Below are 14,775 nucleotides of genomic sequence, written 5' to 3'. Positions count from 1 at the left end.
TGGGTGCACAGCAAAGTGCTGTGCGCGTGGCAGGAGTTGTGAAGACTGACTGGCCTGTCGCGAGCAGGAGGTGGCACCTTGGCGCCCCCCTGCTCAGGGTAAGAGAGGAGCGTCCTGAGGGCTGTGGCGCAGGCTGAGACACAGGGGTGCCTCGTGGGGTTGGTGGCTGCTGCTGTTGGGGGGCGGAAGCTTGCCTGTCAGAGGCAGCTCTCTTTACAGTTCAGGGTCGAGCACAGGGACTCTCAAACAGGGTATGTTGTGGAGTTCCCGGGGTTCACCAGGTACATCCGGCCCTCACCTGACACAACCAGAACAGCTCCACTTTATCTCTTGGGGCACTGCAGAAAAGGAAAAGAAACCCCTGGGGGTGTGGTGCAGCTCCACACTGGCTGAGTTTAAGCACATCTCTCAGAACCTAGCGCTACAGCCTATTTTTACCTGGTTTGCTCGTGGTGACATCACTGGTACCTTTCAAGTTGGTGATGGACATTCTCCCAGTCTTTCCAACGTCCATGTCCTTAACTGAAGCCCAGCATGGCGTCACTCCCAGTGGGCAGGAGCCCAGGCCGGCACCTCTCCCAAAGAGTGAGGCCCAGAGCCCTCTCCTCCCGTGTCCCACCTCTTAGCTTCCTGGAGTGGGGTTGGATCCTGCTTTTCGTAAACCTCTTTTCTTCTGAAAATTATCTAAAGCAAAAGAAGTACTGAGCTGTTTTCCTCTCCTTCCTGCGGAAGTCGTGGACACTTTCTATCCCCACCCAACCCCACCCCACCCCAAGGGTCGCTGGGGACACCCATTCCCTCCTGGCAGCTCCGCTCCTGGAGGCTTCCCATCCCCGCTCCTGCCTGCCCCCTGGTGGCCACTTCCTGTGCACCAGCCACCTGGGGCGTCCTACTGCCTGCACCCGCAGTGAATCAGCAGGGCGCCTTCCCCAGATCCCCGCCTGGCGTCCCCTCCTGTCCCCACATATCCAGCCCCACCCGTCCTCTGGGAACCTTGCTCTGCAGACAAAGCTGTTTCCAACCACCATGGCAGGATTCCCTGTCCTCCCCCGCACTCTGTCGTGATAAGTAGCGCCACCTGCCATGTCCTGTTGTCCCCAGCACATGAGTCCGGTCTGCCCGCGAGGTCAGAAAGTGTCCTGTTTGTCTCTGACCCTCAAACCCAGCCCACCGTCTTAACTGACGGGCTCTGGCTGCATCCACCAGCTTAGGTGAGCACACCCGGGGTCTTGCTGGTTTCGAGGCCCCAGGCTCACGTATGTTCTCACTTTCCCTCCCACCTCCTCCCTGCCTGGGCCTCCTCCTGCTTGTCGACCTGCATTCGTGCCCGAGATTGGTTCCTCTAGACTGTGAGCCCATGAAGGGCAGGAGCCCTGAAGCAGGGCCGACGGGTCCCAGGTGTCCGGGGGAGGGTGAGCTTGTGGCACCTGTCTGCCTGTCTATGCCCCACGTGCCCCTCCTTCCACCACGCCATCCTCTGCCAACCAAGACACCGTCGCTAGACCAGCAGCCTATGGAACCGGGTGCGAGGCGAGGGGTGCTGTCTGTGGTTGAGGACACGGCAAATGGAACTGTCTCACACAGACATCGCACCCATCTCCTCGGCCTGCCTTGCACCACCTAGCCGGACGGCGGAGGCATCTTCCCAGCCAGCAGCCACGTCCTCACTGACCTCCAGCTGCTATGGCCTGTGCATGCGCGTCGGACGTGGAGTCAGATGGGGCTGGGTTCTGGCACTGCTTGTGCTGCATGTAACCCTCGGGCAAGTCATTGGACCTGCCTGAGACTCAGTTTGTCCATCTGTACAATGGGTTTACCACACCCGCCTCATAGGGCTGTTGTGAGAATGGCATGAGGTGCTGTTTGTGCAAGTTTCTTGTCCCTTGAAAATGACTGTAATAATTTGAAGTTACTCTTCATTCTTTTTTTAATATTTGAAAAGTTAACTAACCAATGAATGTATCAACATCTGCAGTGATGCCTTGGGAGATACGGGGTGGGGTGGGAAGCAGGAGAGCTTGGGCTGGGATGGTGAAGTCCACTCAAGGGGATCCGAGGACAGGCTCTGTCTGATCCCGGGGTCTCCCTCTGCTCCAGGCAGGACTTCGTAGCCCTCAGGGGCCCCTCGTGTCTGAGCCCCCAGTAGTGGCCTGCTACTGCCATCACCTTCCTGTTAGGAGTTCCTGGTTTGTGTGCAGCTCCCACCCTGGAGGAGGAAGACCCCTTCCACCAGCCCCAGGGTTGTCTCCCTAACACTACTGGAGGGGTTTCTTTGAGGCTTTCCGTTTTCCATAGATCTGGCCTGGGCACCACAAACCCAGTTAGGGCTCGAGAAGGGACCATTACAGAGGCTGCCTTACAGGTGCCCACCCACCTAGCACTTGTTGAGGTGTGGTGAGCAGCCTGTGGTCCACACAGGTGACTGATGTGTGGCACAGACTCCAGGGGCAGGGGACGGAGTGCCAGTCCCACGCCCCAGGCCCTGTCACACAAAGAGCCTGTGAAAACTTGAGCAAGCCATTCCATCACCCCAAGACTCCATTTCCTCATTTTCAAAGTAGACATAAAACCGCCTGCAAAGTTGCTGTAAGACTCGAATTGTGGCATAGATGAATGTGATTTGTAAGCTGTGAAGCTGCCTAAGAATGCAAATTGTCATGCTTGTTCCTGGAGCACCCCTGTCCCAGGACACCCTCCCGGGTCCCCGCCCTCGCTGGGGCTGGAAGAAGCCGGGGCACCTGGGGCCAGCCCACGCATCCTCTCTTGTGCCTGCCCCACCCCGCCTCACTGGGTCCCCACGGCAGCCTCTGGAGACCGTCAGGGACACCTTAGGGATTCTTGTCCCTGCCTGAAGGTTGAAGGTTCACAGCAGTGAGTCGCCCGAGGCCACCCTCATGAGTGACAGAGACCCCAGTGAGCTGGTGGCCTCCATGTGTTCTGAGTCATAACCCAGCTTGACTGCAGGCGGAGTTTTTTTTTTTTAATATTTATTTGGCTGTGCGGGACCTTGGTTGCAGTGTGTGGAATCTTCCTTGGCAGCACACAGGCTTCTCTCTGGTGCAGCGCACAGGCTTAGTTGCCCTGTAGCATGTGGGATCTTAGTTCCTGGACCAGGGATCACATCCACATCTCCTGTGTTGGAAGGTGGATTCTTGACCCTCTGGACCACGAGGGACATCCCCATGGGTTGTTAGGGACATTTAACCTGGCCCATCTTTATAGCCAGATACTTACATCTTCTGATATAAGTTAACTTGATAGCATCCATTTTCTTTTTTCTCACTTGGCATACTTAATACTTTCCCTAAAGAATGATGATTTCACAGTTCAGCGTTCTGCCGACTTTAGCTCACGTTGGATAAGAGCCAGCTCAGATATTTTCATAAGTGAGCATCCCAAGGACTCATGAACCCAAGTGCGGAACTTGGATGCAACCTACGGCTCCTAGAGTGGACAGGGTGTGAGCACTTGAAGCCCCGCCCCCTGCCCACTTGTCAGCTGCCTGCCTTCATTCATGATTTATTCATTCAGCAGACACCTGGGTTCTCTTGAAGTGGACACCTACTTGATTTACCTGCTTCTGCGCTTAGCCAAGATAGTTTGTTCTCCACACACAAGCAGATTGATCTTTGCACATCTCGGTCAGGCCAGGTCAGCCTTGCTCAGGACTCTCCAGGGACTCACAATCTTACCCAGCATCAAATCCAAACCCTGACTGAGGCCCGCCTGGGCCTCGCTCAAGCACTTCTGCCCCACTCCCTCTCCCACGGACCTACTTCCGGTTGCAGGGGCCTCCTGGCCTCCACCCCGATTGTGCCATGTGCTGCTTTACCCTGCCACCCCTCCACCCGGAGCGCTCTTCCCTCCGAGTAACGCTGGCTTCTTCCCTGGTGCCTCTGCTCACGACACCCGTTCGGGGAGGCAGCACCCCCACAGCTGGCCCGTCAGCTCATTCCTGCTGTGGTCTGCCTGATACATGTTGCCTGTCTCTCCTCTCGAGAACCTGGGTCCAGGGCAACCGTTCGTGTCTACAGCTGCCTCCCCAGTGCCACGCGTGCGCAGTGCCGTTTTTGTGATGGAGGAAGGCCCGGGTGTGTACCGGACCCGATCCGTTCCAGGCCGTGTGCCAGTGCCCAGGGGGACTGCAGAGCTCAGTCAGGCGGGGATGAGGGACTAGAAGGTACAGCATGGCCAGTGCTGGGATGGGGGAGGAGGCCTGGCCCTTGGGGACCTTTCTAGAGCTTCAAGGAGGGATAGAAGTTTTCCAGGTGAAGGAGGGAGAGGGCAGTTGAGAGAAGCTGCCCAGCAGAGGCACGGAAACCTCTCTGCGTTGAGCTCACAAGAGCAGTGCGCATCCTGGTGGGTGTGGGGGAATCTACCGGTGAGGTTTACAAAAGTCAGTCAGTTCAGTCGCTCAGTTGAGTCCAACTCTTTGTGACCCCATGGACTGCAACACACCAGGCTTCCTTGTCCTTCACCATTTCCTGGAGTTTGCTCAAACTCGTGTCCGTTGAGTCGGTGATGCCATCCAACTGTCTCATCCTTTGTCACCCACTTCTCCTCCTGCCCTCGATCTTTCCCAGCGTCAGGATTTTTCCAGTGAGTCAGCTCTTGGCATCAGGTATCTTCAGAGGTGAAAAATTGCATCCTGATACCCTGCCCTGGAGCCTGGCTCTTGCCAGGGCTTAGGGGGAGGGTCCTTGTGGGTTCCCAGCTGCCTACTGGGATCCGAGGGTCTCGAGTGCTGCCTCTCCAGCTACTATGCAGCAGTGGCTGCAGCCCACGGCTCCTAAGTAGACTCAGCAATGGTTTGCCCCGGCCAGCCGGCCTGGGTCACCCCCTGTCCATGGATAGCACCCTGTCTGTCTCCCAGCTTCAGAGGAACACAGCACAGACAGGCGATGCTGAAGGAATCCAGCTCAGCCACCGCCGAGGTGGGTGACTTCGGGCCTCCAGCTGTGTCCTGAGCTGTTGCATGGGGTGGTGATGAGAGCCTGTCAGGTGTTTTAGGGAAGTACACACAGGGATGCGGAGGCGTAAGTCCCTGCTCAAAGTGCTCACCCTCCAGCCGGGGCGCACACAGACACCTACCAACCGTTCTAAAAAGCGGCCTGGGACCTGACAGGCGGGGCTTCACCAAGGCCCTGAGCAGGCCTCAGGGTGGCAGGCCAGTGGGGCAGAGATGGGAACGGGCCACTCCACAGCCAGAGGAACCGCCAGAGAAAGGTGGGACAGACAAGGCACGTCCGGAGGATGCAGGTGATCTGCAGCAGAGATGAGAGCGGGTCACAGGGCCTTGGGTGCGGTCAGGGTTCCCCTGTGCTGGGCTAGTGCACGGTGGAGCCACAGGAGACCCGCAGTCTCACAGTCCTTCGCGTCCTGGCCTGTATGTCATAGAAGCCCACACCCATTTTATGTATCTGTTCCTCTTTGCCTCTTTGGAGTTACTTCCCCTTCAGTAAAACTGATGCTCCAGAGGGTGGTCCGTGCCCTCTTGTTTCTGCATATACCTCAAGAGTACTACGAGTGGTGGAAGGGTCTGCCTAGGGCCCGGGGCTTTTCCAGGTTGGGTGTGCAGCGTGGCCTGGCCTCCGCAGCAGAGTGCAGGAGTGTCCCCGCCTTGTGACCTCAGGGACTCAGTCACAGCTGAAGGTTAGCCAGACCACGGATAACTGGCAGGATAGTCTTACCTGATCTCATCTAGAAATACCTTCCCTCCATGGGAGCAGAAAACTTAGGCTAAATCCTTATTGAAGAAGGAAGAGACAGGTGCAGATGGGCGCAGCAGGGCTCGAAAGCCGCTGGGGCAGGTGGTTTTGGTTGCTGGTGGTTTGGGTTCTGGTTCTGACTGTGTCACTCACTTGCCGCAGGCAAGCTACTCATCTCTCTGGGCGTCCCTAGCCTGATGGGGTAATGACGATTCCGCTCCTGGGATGTGTTATGAGAATTTACTACAGACGTGAAATGATGGTCACTCAGGATTACCTAAGAAGAGGAGGCACTGGCAGGGCTGAGTTGCACTGTGTCAGACTCTGTGCTGCGTTGAAGACCCACAGCCCAGAGACAAGTGATGCTCTCGGGCATTTCAGACCAGAAACCAGAGTCTAAGAGCTTCAGCGCCATGCGGTGTCGTGCTCGGTCGCCCAGTCGTGTCCCAGCTCTGTGTGACCCCACAGACTGTATCCCTCCAGGCTCCTCTGTCCATGGGATTCTCCAGCGAAGAATACTGGAGTGGGTTGCCTTTTCCTCCTCCAGGGATTCTTCCCCACCCAGGGATTGAACCTGTGACTCCTTCATTGGCAGACAGACTCTTTACTGCTGTGCCACCTGGCGAGCCCTTCAGGAGCATGCCCAGGGTCAGAGTGACAGAGCCAGGACTCAAGCTTAGCTCCAGGTAGCTTCAGGCCCGTGCTTTCAGAACAGTGCCAGGCACGTGGTAAGCGCTTTGAAAAGTGGGGTACTGCTCTCAGCCCCTTGACACCTCCCCTGGCTCAGCCCTTCAGGTGGGAAGATTAAGTCCCAAAGAGGGAAGACGACCTGCCGCCCCAGGCCCCAAAGCCCAGTAGAATCCATGTGTTCATCATCCAGGGAAAGATTTGAAAGTCAAGGCTGCGTGAGCCCCGGGTCAGGGAGGAAATGGATGGGGCTGGGGAGGTGCCAACCTTGAGAAGCCCCTCCTAGGCAGCAAGTCTGGGGGATCCGAGATTCCTTCGAAGTCTAGCGTGGTACCTCACAGATTCGTACGTATCTGCATTTTATCCACGAGGGAAGCTGGTAAGGGAGGTGGTGCCTTAGCTGCACAGGTCACTGGTGGGGAGAGAGGAGGCTAGGGAGGCAGGTTACCCTATAGGAGGCCTCGCTCACGTCCCAAAGGAAGCATTTCCCACAGGACCTGCGGAAATGGTGCTTCCTGTGCAGGGAACAGCAGAGGAGGGCTCTGCTTTCTGCTATTTCGTGTGGAAACTCAAAGAAAGAGTGAGACCGAGAGAGGGAAGGAACCAGCCCTCCTGCCAGCTAAGGAGCCGGGTGAGACGGCATGGGGGCAGAGACCTGTTAGCCAGGGCTTGGGGGGCCCCGGACCTCTGCCAGCAGGGAGGGCACGGAGACTTCACGGCGGGAGGAATGGCCCCTGTGCCATAGGTGTGCCTAGAAAGGGGTCCGGGCGGTGGAAGAGGCCAGGCTGCTGGTTGGGCTGGAGCAGAAGACAGGACAGGCAGGCTGGCTGGGACCCGAGGGGAGCAACAGTGATGGGTTCCCGGGGGGAGCGGGTGGCCACGCTGAGCAGTGTCCAGGGCTCGTCCTTCGGTCGGTCACCGGTCCCTCTGGCTCCGTAGCCACCCAGTCCCTCCCCACAGCCCCCAGGAGACAGGCTTCTGGAAGACACGTGGTGTCAGCGGGGCCTGCGGGCTGGCCCCACCAGGGGTCTGGTCCCTCCCCCCGGGCTCCCGAGCTTTCTGGAATCGGGTGGACAGGAGAGTTCTGATAGGTTGGCTGGGAAGCCTCATTAAAGATTGACGCGGTGAAGCCCATTAGACGGCTGCTGACATATCGGTTTCCCAGAGCCCAGGCCAGCGGCGGAGGAAGGAGAGGTGAGTGGGCAGGAGGCGAGTGGCGCGCCTCCCGGACGGCTCCCCGGGGCCCCGCAATGGTCAGCAGGGAGTGGACCTTCCACTGCTTCTGCCTCTGCCACTGCCACTGCACCATCCTTTGCAGAGTGAACTGTAGGTGACGGGAGCCCCTTCCCGGTCCTCCCGCTTCACTCCCAGGTGCTGGGGTGGGAGGGGGGCAGGGGCAGAGCCCGGGTCCTGGGACCAGGTCCCTTCACCGATGGTTGGAGGGTTGAAATGCTGTTCTGGCTGAGGCCTTGCAGGAGGGGCGGGCCGCCACGGCAGGTGGCGGCCTCGGTGGTGGTCAGTGTGGGCTCCTGTCCCAGCAGCCCCGTCCGTGTGGGGCGCCTGTGGCCTTGGGAAGTCGCTCACCCTTCCCAAGCCTCAGTTTCCCCCCATCTGTGACACAGGTCCGGCAGGCTCCGCCCTGGACGGTTGAGCAGCTTCATCACAGAAATGGCGCAGAGGTCCTTTGCACGATAAACCTGACCGGTTTTATTGCACTTTCTCCTGTTCGAGATTCTTTTCGAGGTTTGGTTAAGTCCTGAATGGAGCTTATTAAGAAAAGGAGGAGAAAAATGTCTTACTCGGGCAGTGATTGTCCCTAGCGCCGCGCTGAGTGGGACTGAGCAGACTGGTTGGCAGCACCCCGGCCTGGGAGCTGAGAGGCCTGGAGTCCAGCTCCACCGGTCCCAGTTCAGATGTGATCTCAAGCAGGTCTCTCCCTCTGTCCCACTTCAGGACCCTGCTTCGCCAGGAGAGGGGACACCCCTCACAGGCGCCCTGGGTGGCACACGGGCCTCCTGCCGCCCCAGAGTGAAGGGGCCCGCCCCCTCTGGGCTGGGAGGCACTTGTGGGTGCTCAGCTGCAAGGCTGGGCGTTGCATTTCACTGTGTGGTCCTGGGCAGCCTGCCCTCTCTGAACTGCAGCCTGTGCATCTGCCCATGCTGACCTTCTGGTCTGCAGGTCGTTCGGACCCTGGCCGCTTAGACACAGCTTTAACCGCTGGTCACCCTGGGGTGGAGCCGTAACTGGTGGGCCCAGGGTTGAGGGCATGCTAGAGGCTTGCAGCGGAAAATGACTCAGAGGAGGGGTCGTTATTGTCCGTAATAAGCCATCAGTTTATCAGTGCAGTGATAAATCGTCTGCCCTGTGACCTGAGGAAAACAAAGCCAGCTGCCCCACGTGTCAGCTGCTCCTCTGAGCCCAATTTCACTGGTAAGGACTGGGCTGGAAAGTGCACCAGGCTGACTTGAAGCAAGAAGCAGACCGCAGGGTGGCGGCAGTCAGGATTTGTCTGCTGTTGAGCCAGGCTCGGGACGTGGGGCAAGCCTCCCACCCCGCAGGCTTCCTGAGCACAGAGGAGACAAGGCAGCTGTCTGTCGGTCTAAGCGGGGCCAGGCATCAGCATGCTGGTGTGGACAGAGCCCGGGGCTGCTGACACTTGTCCTGGGCTCTGGTCCCAGCTCTGCCACCAGGTCCTGTGGGGCCTTGGCAGGGTGGCTCTGAAGACCATGGCCAGCCCAGATCACAGGCCCCGTTCCCACAAAGATGCCTGCCTGTTTGGCAGGAGGAGCCTCGACATCAGAGGGGAAGACTGCACCCCATCTCAGAGCTCACTGGCTCTGGGCCCGGACAGGACAGAGGCACCTCAGGAGACAGGAGAATGAGCTGGCAGAGAGGTGGGGAGTCCGGGGGGGTGGGCTTGGGTCTCTGCCCAGCGCAGGCCAGGTGGCTGTTGCTCGCTGGCCAGGAATTCCATCAGCGCCACTGAGCAGGTGCTGAGTCCGTGGTTCCTGGCGCTGCTGGGGTCTTGGGTTCCATCCTCTCTGGAGGCCCAGGAGATTGCCTGTAGAGGCTGCCTGGAAACCTAGCCCCTCCCTGTGTCCCTAGCAGCTGGGTGGGTGTCCTGGGAACCCACGCATGTTAACGGGTCGCTGGAGGACTATCCTTCTCTGGAGGAGGCGCATCAGCGCTGCCTCGGCTCGTCCACCCACCTTGGCTGGGCAACCAGAAGTGCAGTACCTGGGACAGTAGCTGTGAGGCCTGCCCTGCCCTGCACGGCCAGACTCGAAGCGGAGTTGTAGCCGAGCTCTTGTCCCCTCCGTGGGGACTCTTTATTACAAGGTGGTGCAGCCTGCTGGTAGATAGATTAGAAGTTCAAAAGGAGGGAGAGGATCCCACAGCCCCAGGATGGCCTCTGTGAATGTCCTGTCCTTTGAAATTGTAGTGACCGAGAGCGGGGTGATCCTTGGTCCCATCTTTCTCGCCTGTAGACTCCTGGGAGGCGAGAGGCTTAACTAGTCAGCGCTTCACTGTGGCAGCAAGCTGGGTCTCCTGGCTCCAGGTTTGCTCCGAAGGAGATTTTACAATCTCAAACGGTCCGGAGAGCCCAGCTGGGAATGGGGAGGGGCTGGAAAACAGGAGTGAGGGCCGAGGGGGTTGGAGGGGGAGCAGGGCCTCGCTGTCCACCGTCCAGACCAGCGTCTGGTCCCAACCAGAACCGCCGAGAGCAGCACTCGCTACGGGGGGCCCCGGGGCCACCACTGAGGCTTCTCACTCGGTGCCTTCGGGGTCTGCACACCTGAGAGCCTGGGGTCGGGAGGGCTGGTTTGCACACACCCCGCCCAAGTACTGCGTGTGCAGGGAACCTGCATGTGGTCGGGAGGATGGCAGCAGGCAGGCCGACCCGCCGTCTCCCTCCCCGAGGACACTGGTGCTGAGAGGCTGTGCAGGGCAGGCGCCTGCTGAGAAGGGCAGCCAGGGCACCAGGCCAGCCCCACCCGACCACCACCCTGCCTCTCGGCCTGCTCCCGCTCCCGCCCAGGCTGTTTCTCTGCTCAGCGCCTCCCACCCTCTTTAGGACCCTCTGCCCCCTCCTTCCGCCTGGTTCCCCCCACCCTCCTTTCCCCGGGAGGTGGCGAATGTCTGTGGGAGCTGAAGTTCCCGTGGACGGAGGGCAGTCCCTGGCATCCTCTCCTTTCGGCTTGCTTAGGGTAGGATGCGGAACCATGCCCGGCTCCGGGGATGAGCTGAGGGTGACGTGAGTGGCATCTGAGTGTCTGGCTCAGCACCTGGCACACAGCCTGGCGGCTGCTGCATAAACCCAGGTCACACCTCTTCCCATGTCACGCCTCCTCGTGCGTGCCCAGTGCCTCCGCCGCTGGTGACCACAGGCCCCCTGGTCGCGTGTTTGCCTCGTGAGAGGCGCGCCCCCAGCTTGGCCGAGGACCATTTTCTAGCCGGAGGGAGGGCTCTAGAAGGAGCCACAGGTCAGTCTCAGTAGTCGTTGATCGTGAGACAGTTTGCCTGGGGCCCAATCTTTCGTTTATTCAGTAAATATTTGTCGAGTGTCGACCGGGTGCCAAGAACTGCAGTAAGTTCTGGGAATGAGAAGAACCGGACAGTTACGTTCCTGGAGGTGAAGTCGGATGGCTGCGCCCGCGTCCTGCGCATGCGGGCACGTGTCATGTCTTAGTGTCCTCGGAGACAAGGGGCCCGGGCTGTACCCCTGCACCACGGAGCGTGACCTCTGCCCTGCCTGTCCCCTGCGCCATCGGCAAGGCTGGGGCGGGCTGGGGGGTGGGCCCCTTTGTTCCTTCTCTCGGAAGCCTGATCCTGTGCGACCAGCTTTTCAGCCGTCTGCTGCCCCTGCCCTTTCTGCTGAACCGGGGTAGCGTCCCCGAGGGCGTTCTCACCCCACCCCACTGCTGCCCTGCTCCCTGAAGAGGGCGGGGGTCGCTCACCCTGCCCCAGCTCTGACCTCTGACCTCAGACCTCCGGCCCCACTGTCCCCTTCAGTCTGACCTGCGGCAGGCCTCTCGGTCACCCACACGACTCGCCTTAGGCCCCTCAGCCATCAGCTCCCACCCCACTGCGCTTGTGGCCGTTTTCCGGGTGCGCTGGTGGCCCGAGTCTGGCCAGTCTCCAGCTCTGTTTCTCTTCTGTGTTCCTGCACCTCGCGACCCCAAGGGTGAAAGGACCTTGTCCAGTCAGCAGCTTGTAGGAGTGGGTGCCTTCCACCTGAAGCAGGAACACGGACCTCGGGACCGGAAGTCCGCTGCCTCCCTCTGTGTCCTCAGGACTCAGGCCGAGCCGCCCGCCCCACCCCCGGCCCCGCTCTGTGTGCAGACGGGGGCTCCCTCAGCTGCAGCCGCCACCGCCTTGGCTCATCAGGGTGTGAGCCCTGCTGCCGTGGGCGGGACCCACAGGACGCCAGAAACAGGCCCCTGCTTCTCCCGACACTGCGTCCCTGTCCGCCGTCACATTTTCTCTCACGCGTCTGTAGTGCGAGTCAGGCTCTTGATTGGACTTTGAAGAACTTGTTTGAAGTGAGAGAGGAGGGCGAGGGCTGTCTGGAGCTCCCAGACTGGGCTAGCTTGTGACGCCGAGGCCTGGGGCAGGTCCCCCCACCCCTCAGAGCCGCCAGCACCCACTCCCTGTGGGGAGTGGTGAGCCTGGGCCCCTCACCTTGGTCGGCCTCCTCTCTGAGCAGGCACGGCTGTGGGGAGCCCTGTGTTCCTGTGGCTCACCTTTCGGTCGGTCTTACTTTCATCCAAGAAGCTCAGCCCTGTTCCTTCCCCTGGGCTTTTCTCCCCTGGGCTTGGTGAGCACATGTTCCCCGGGACCTTCCCAACTCCGTTCAGTATAGAACGCCAAGCACCTGACATGAGCCAGCCTTGAGCGCCTAGTGCGAGGCGCGGGCCCTGCCATCAGGGAGCTCAGGGTCTCAGAGGGAGCGGAGACCCGCCGTCTGGTCAGGATCGTGTCAGTTAGAAAGCAGTATTGTAGCAGGCCCTTGGTATCAAGTGGTGGGGGTCAGGCGGATCTCAGCAGGCTTCCTGGAGGAGGCAGCTGCAGAGCTGGTCCTTGAAGACTTGGCAGTGAGGAAAGTGTCCGGGGGTAATGAGGGGCCCACAGAGTCGGGGAAGGGGGCACACAGCAGGTGGCGTGGGCTTAGTGAGCGGGAACCAAAGGCCTACTGGGGGCAGGGGGGCCCTGCAGGAGAAGTGGCCGTGGGGGTGGGCTCGAATGGACCCCATAAGGGTCAGGCTTGTGTCTTCCAGAGGTTGTACAGTCTGCAGTGTCGGTGTGGAAGACAAACGTGGAGCAAGGGGAGAGGGTGGAGGCTGAGGGCCCCTCGGCTGACGGCTGCAAGGGTCCGGGAGAGATGCTGAGGCAGCCACGCGGGAGGGAGAGGCGGGTGGACCCTGCTGGGATCTAAGGAGATGGGGTGACGGGGGGAATGTCCCCACCTGGATCCCAGAGGCAGGGGCACGGCTGGCCTAGGACGGCTCTGGGGCAGGGGAGGCTCACCCAGGCCTCCTCCTTGGCTTCTAATTGCACCTCCAGGAAATGACACAGGACACTGGACAGACGGGAGTGGTGACAGCCACCCAGCAATCCCACCCTGAGACTTCAAAGCAAGAAGCACTGTGGACGGGCTCTGCCCAAGTGTCCCAAGGGCCCTAGACCTTCTGGAGGGCAGTGACTCCTCCCCATCCTTGCGCCTCTGCCGTGGGGCACATGGCCAGCGAGTGGAATGGACCCGCAGGACGGAGACACGCCCTGTGTGACCCTGGACGGACCCCTCACCCTGAGACAGAGGGCCTGTGCGTCCTAATGCGAAGGACCCTCACAGCTCAAAACTGACCTACGTGTTCTGTGGTCAAGAGGAACGAAGGCCTTACACAACCAGAGTCATCGCTCCCTGCTCCGTAGTACCTAAAGGCCCAGCCGTGTCGCTGTGAGATGCCAGAGGGCCCCGGGAGCAGCGGAGGCTCCGCTCAGCCCACCCTACCTGAGGAGGACCAGGCCAGCTGGCTGAGGGCGTTGGGAGGCAGGCCAGGCCAGTGGGCAGAGCGAGGGGTGCATGCCCCGAACGTCCGTGGCAGCTCGCTGCCAGCCAGGGTCCTGGCGTGGCAGGGCTGGCCCCGGCCAGGCAGGGTCTCCAGAGCACGGGCTCAGCCCCAAGAGAGGGAAGATCCAGACACGGGAAGATCCAGGCCCAACAGCTGAGGCCGGGAGTTGGCAGGAGGCTGGGTGTCAGGCCTTATCCCCAAAGGCCGGGCCAAGTGGGCAGCACTGTCCGCCACGTGGACGCCAGGCAGAGCCCGGGCGCTGTCCGAGGGCTGCAGCCCTCACCCAGGGCCCTTCTAGCCAGGCTGGCTCCTGCACGCCTCATCCTTGAGGCCAGGCTCCGTAGACACACAGGGCAGCTGAATTTAAGAAAGGAACTGGCGTTTCCTCTGTAGCCTGGGCCAGGCTCTGCTGCTGACAGCTGTGTCACTTAATCTTTTCTGGGCTGTTCCCGCACTTGTTACAGGTCTTCCTGGGAACTGTCTACTGGGATTGTGAGAATTAAAGTAAATGTAAATTAAATTAAGAAAAGTGCCTTAACACCTCGCTAAAGCACTGTTCTCACATTCTGACTGATTTCCTAAGAATGAGGAGTGGAGGAGCCCTCAGTCCTGGGCCTCATGGAATAGGTCCTCCACCAAAGACTTTTTTTTAATTGGAAAGGTTTGTTGTTTTTTTTTTTAAAGTTCTTCCAATACCTATTCTGAACATATTGACTGACAAACCAGTTTTTAAAAGGAGCAAAATTATTGTATGTTGAATAAATTGAGCAGGAAAAGGGTGTTTAAAGACAGAGAAAGAAAACTAGTGTTTCTTTCACTCCTCCTGTGTGCCGCCAGATATATGCATGTATGTCGTCTCCTCTGTAAAGAGCCCGCAGGCGTCTTCCCTCCCGCCCGCCCGAGTGCAGCAGTGGGCGCCCAGCAAGGCAGGGTCTCTCAGGGAGGAATGTTCTGCAGTGCTGGGCAGGCCTCCTGCCATCAGGCAGCTGGCCCACTGCCCTCCTCCTGGACCCTCCCTCCCCTTTCGCAGCTGAAGCATCCACACAGGGGCCAGGAAGCAGTAGACAAGGCTCGCAGAAAACTTGACCGAAGCCCATAGCAGGGCCTAGGGCTAGGCCTTGCCGAGTATGAAAGCAAGCTTCCAGCCCAGAACAGGCTGTCAGGTAGAGAAAAACAGAACAAGAGTCCACCCGTGTCGTCACCCCTAGGGGTAGAAATCAGGCCTTTGTGGGTGTGGGTAGGTTGGGACCTCCGTGTCATAAGGAACCCACTCCCTTGGGAGGTCAGGCCTCTGTCGCTGCAAGAGC

General features: G+C 59.7%; 1 protein-coding gene across 5 annotated transcripts in view; it reads left to right on the top strand.

The window, feature by feature from the left end:
* The window catches only part of EVL (Enah/Vasp-like), a 139,091-nt gene that overhangs the window by 107,542 nt on the left and 16,774 nt on the right, over positions 1–14,775 (top strand). The gene's annotated exons all lie outside the window — the stretch shown is intronic.

This window comes from Moschus berezovskii, chromosome 21, assembly GCF_049115385.1.
Source record: "Moschus berezovskii isolate FMDL1 chromosome 21, NW_MosBer_1.0, whole genome shotgun sequence".
Taxonomy (NCBI): domain Eukaryota; kingdom Metazoa; phylum Chordata; class Mammalia; order Artiodactyla; family Moschidae; genus Moschus; species Moschus berezovskii.
The sequence above is the reverse complement of the archived record's forward strand: the minus strand, read 5'-3'. Positions and strand labels throughout refer to the sequence as shown.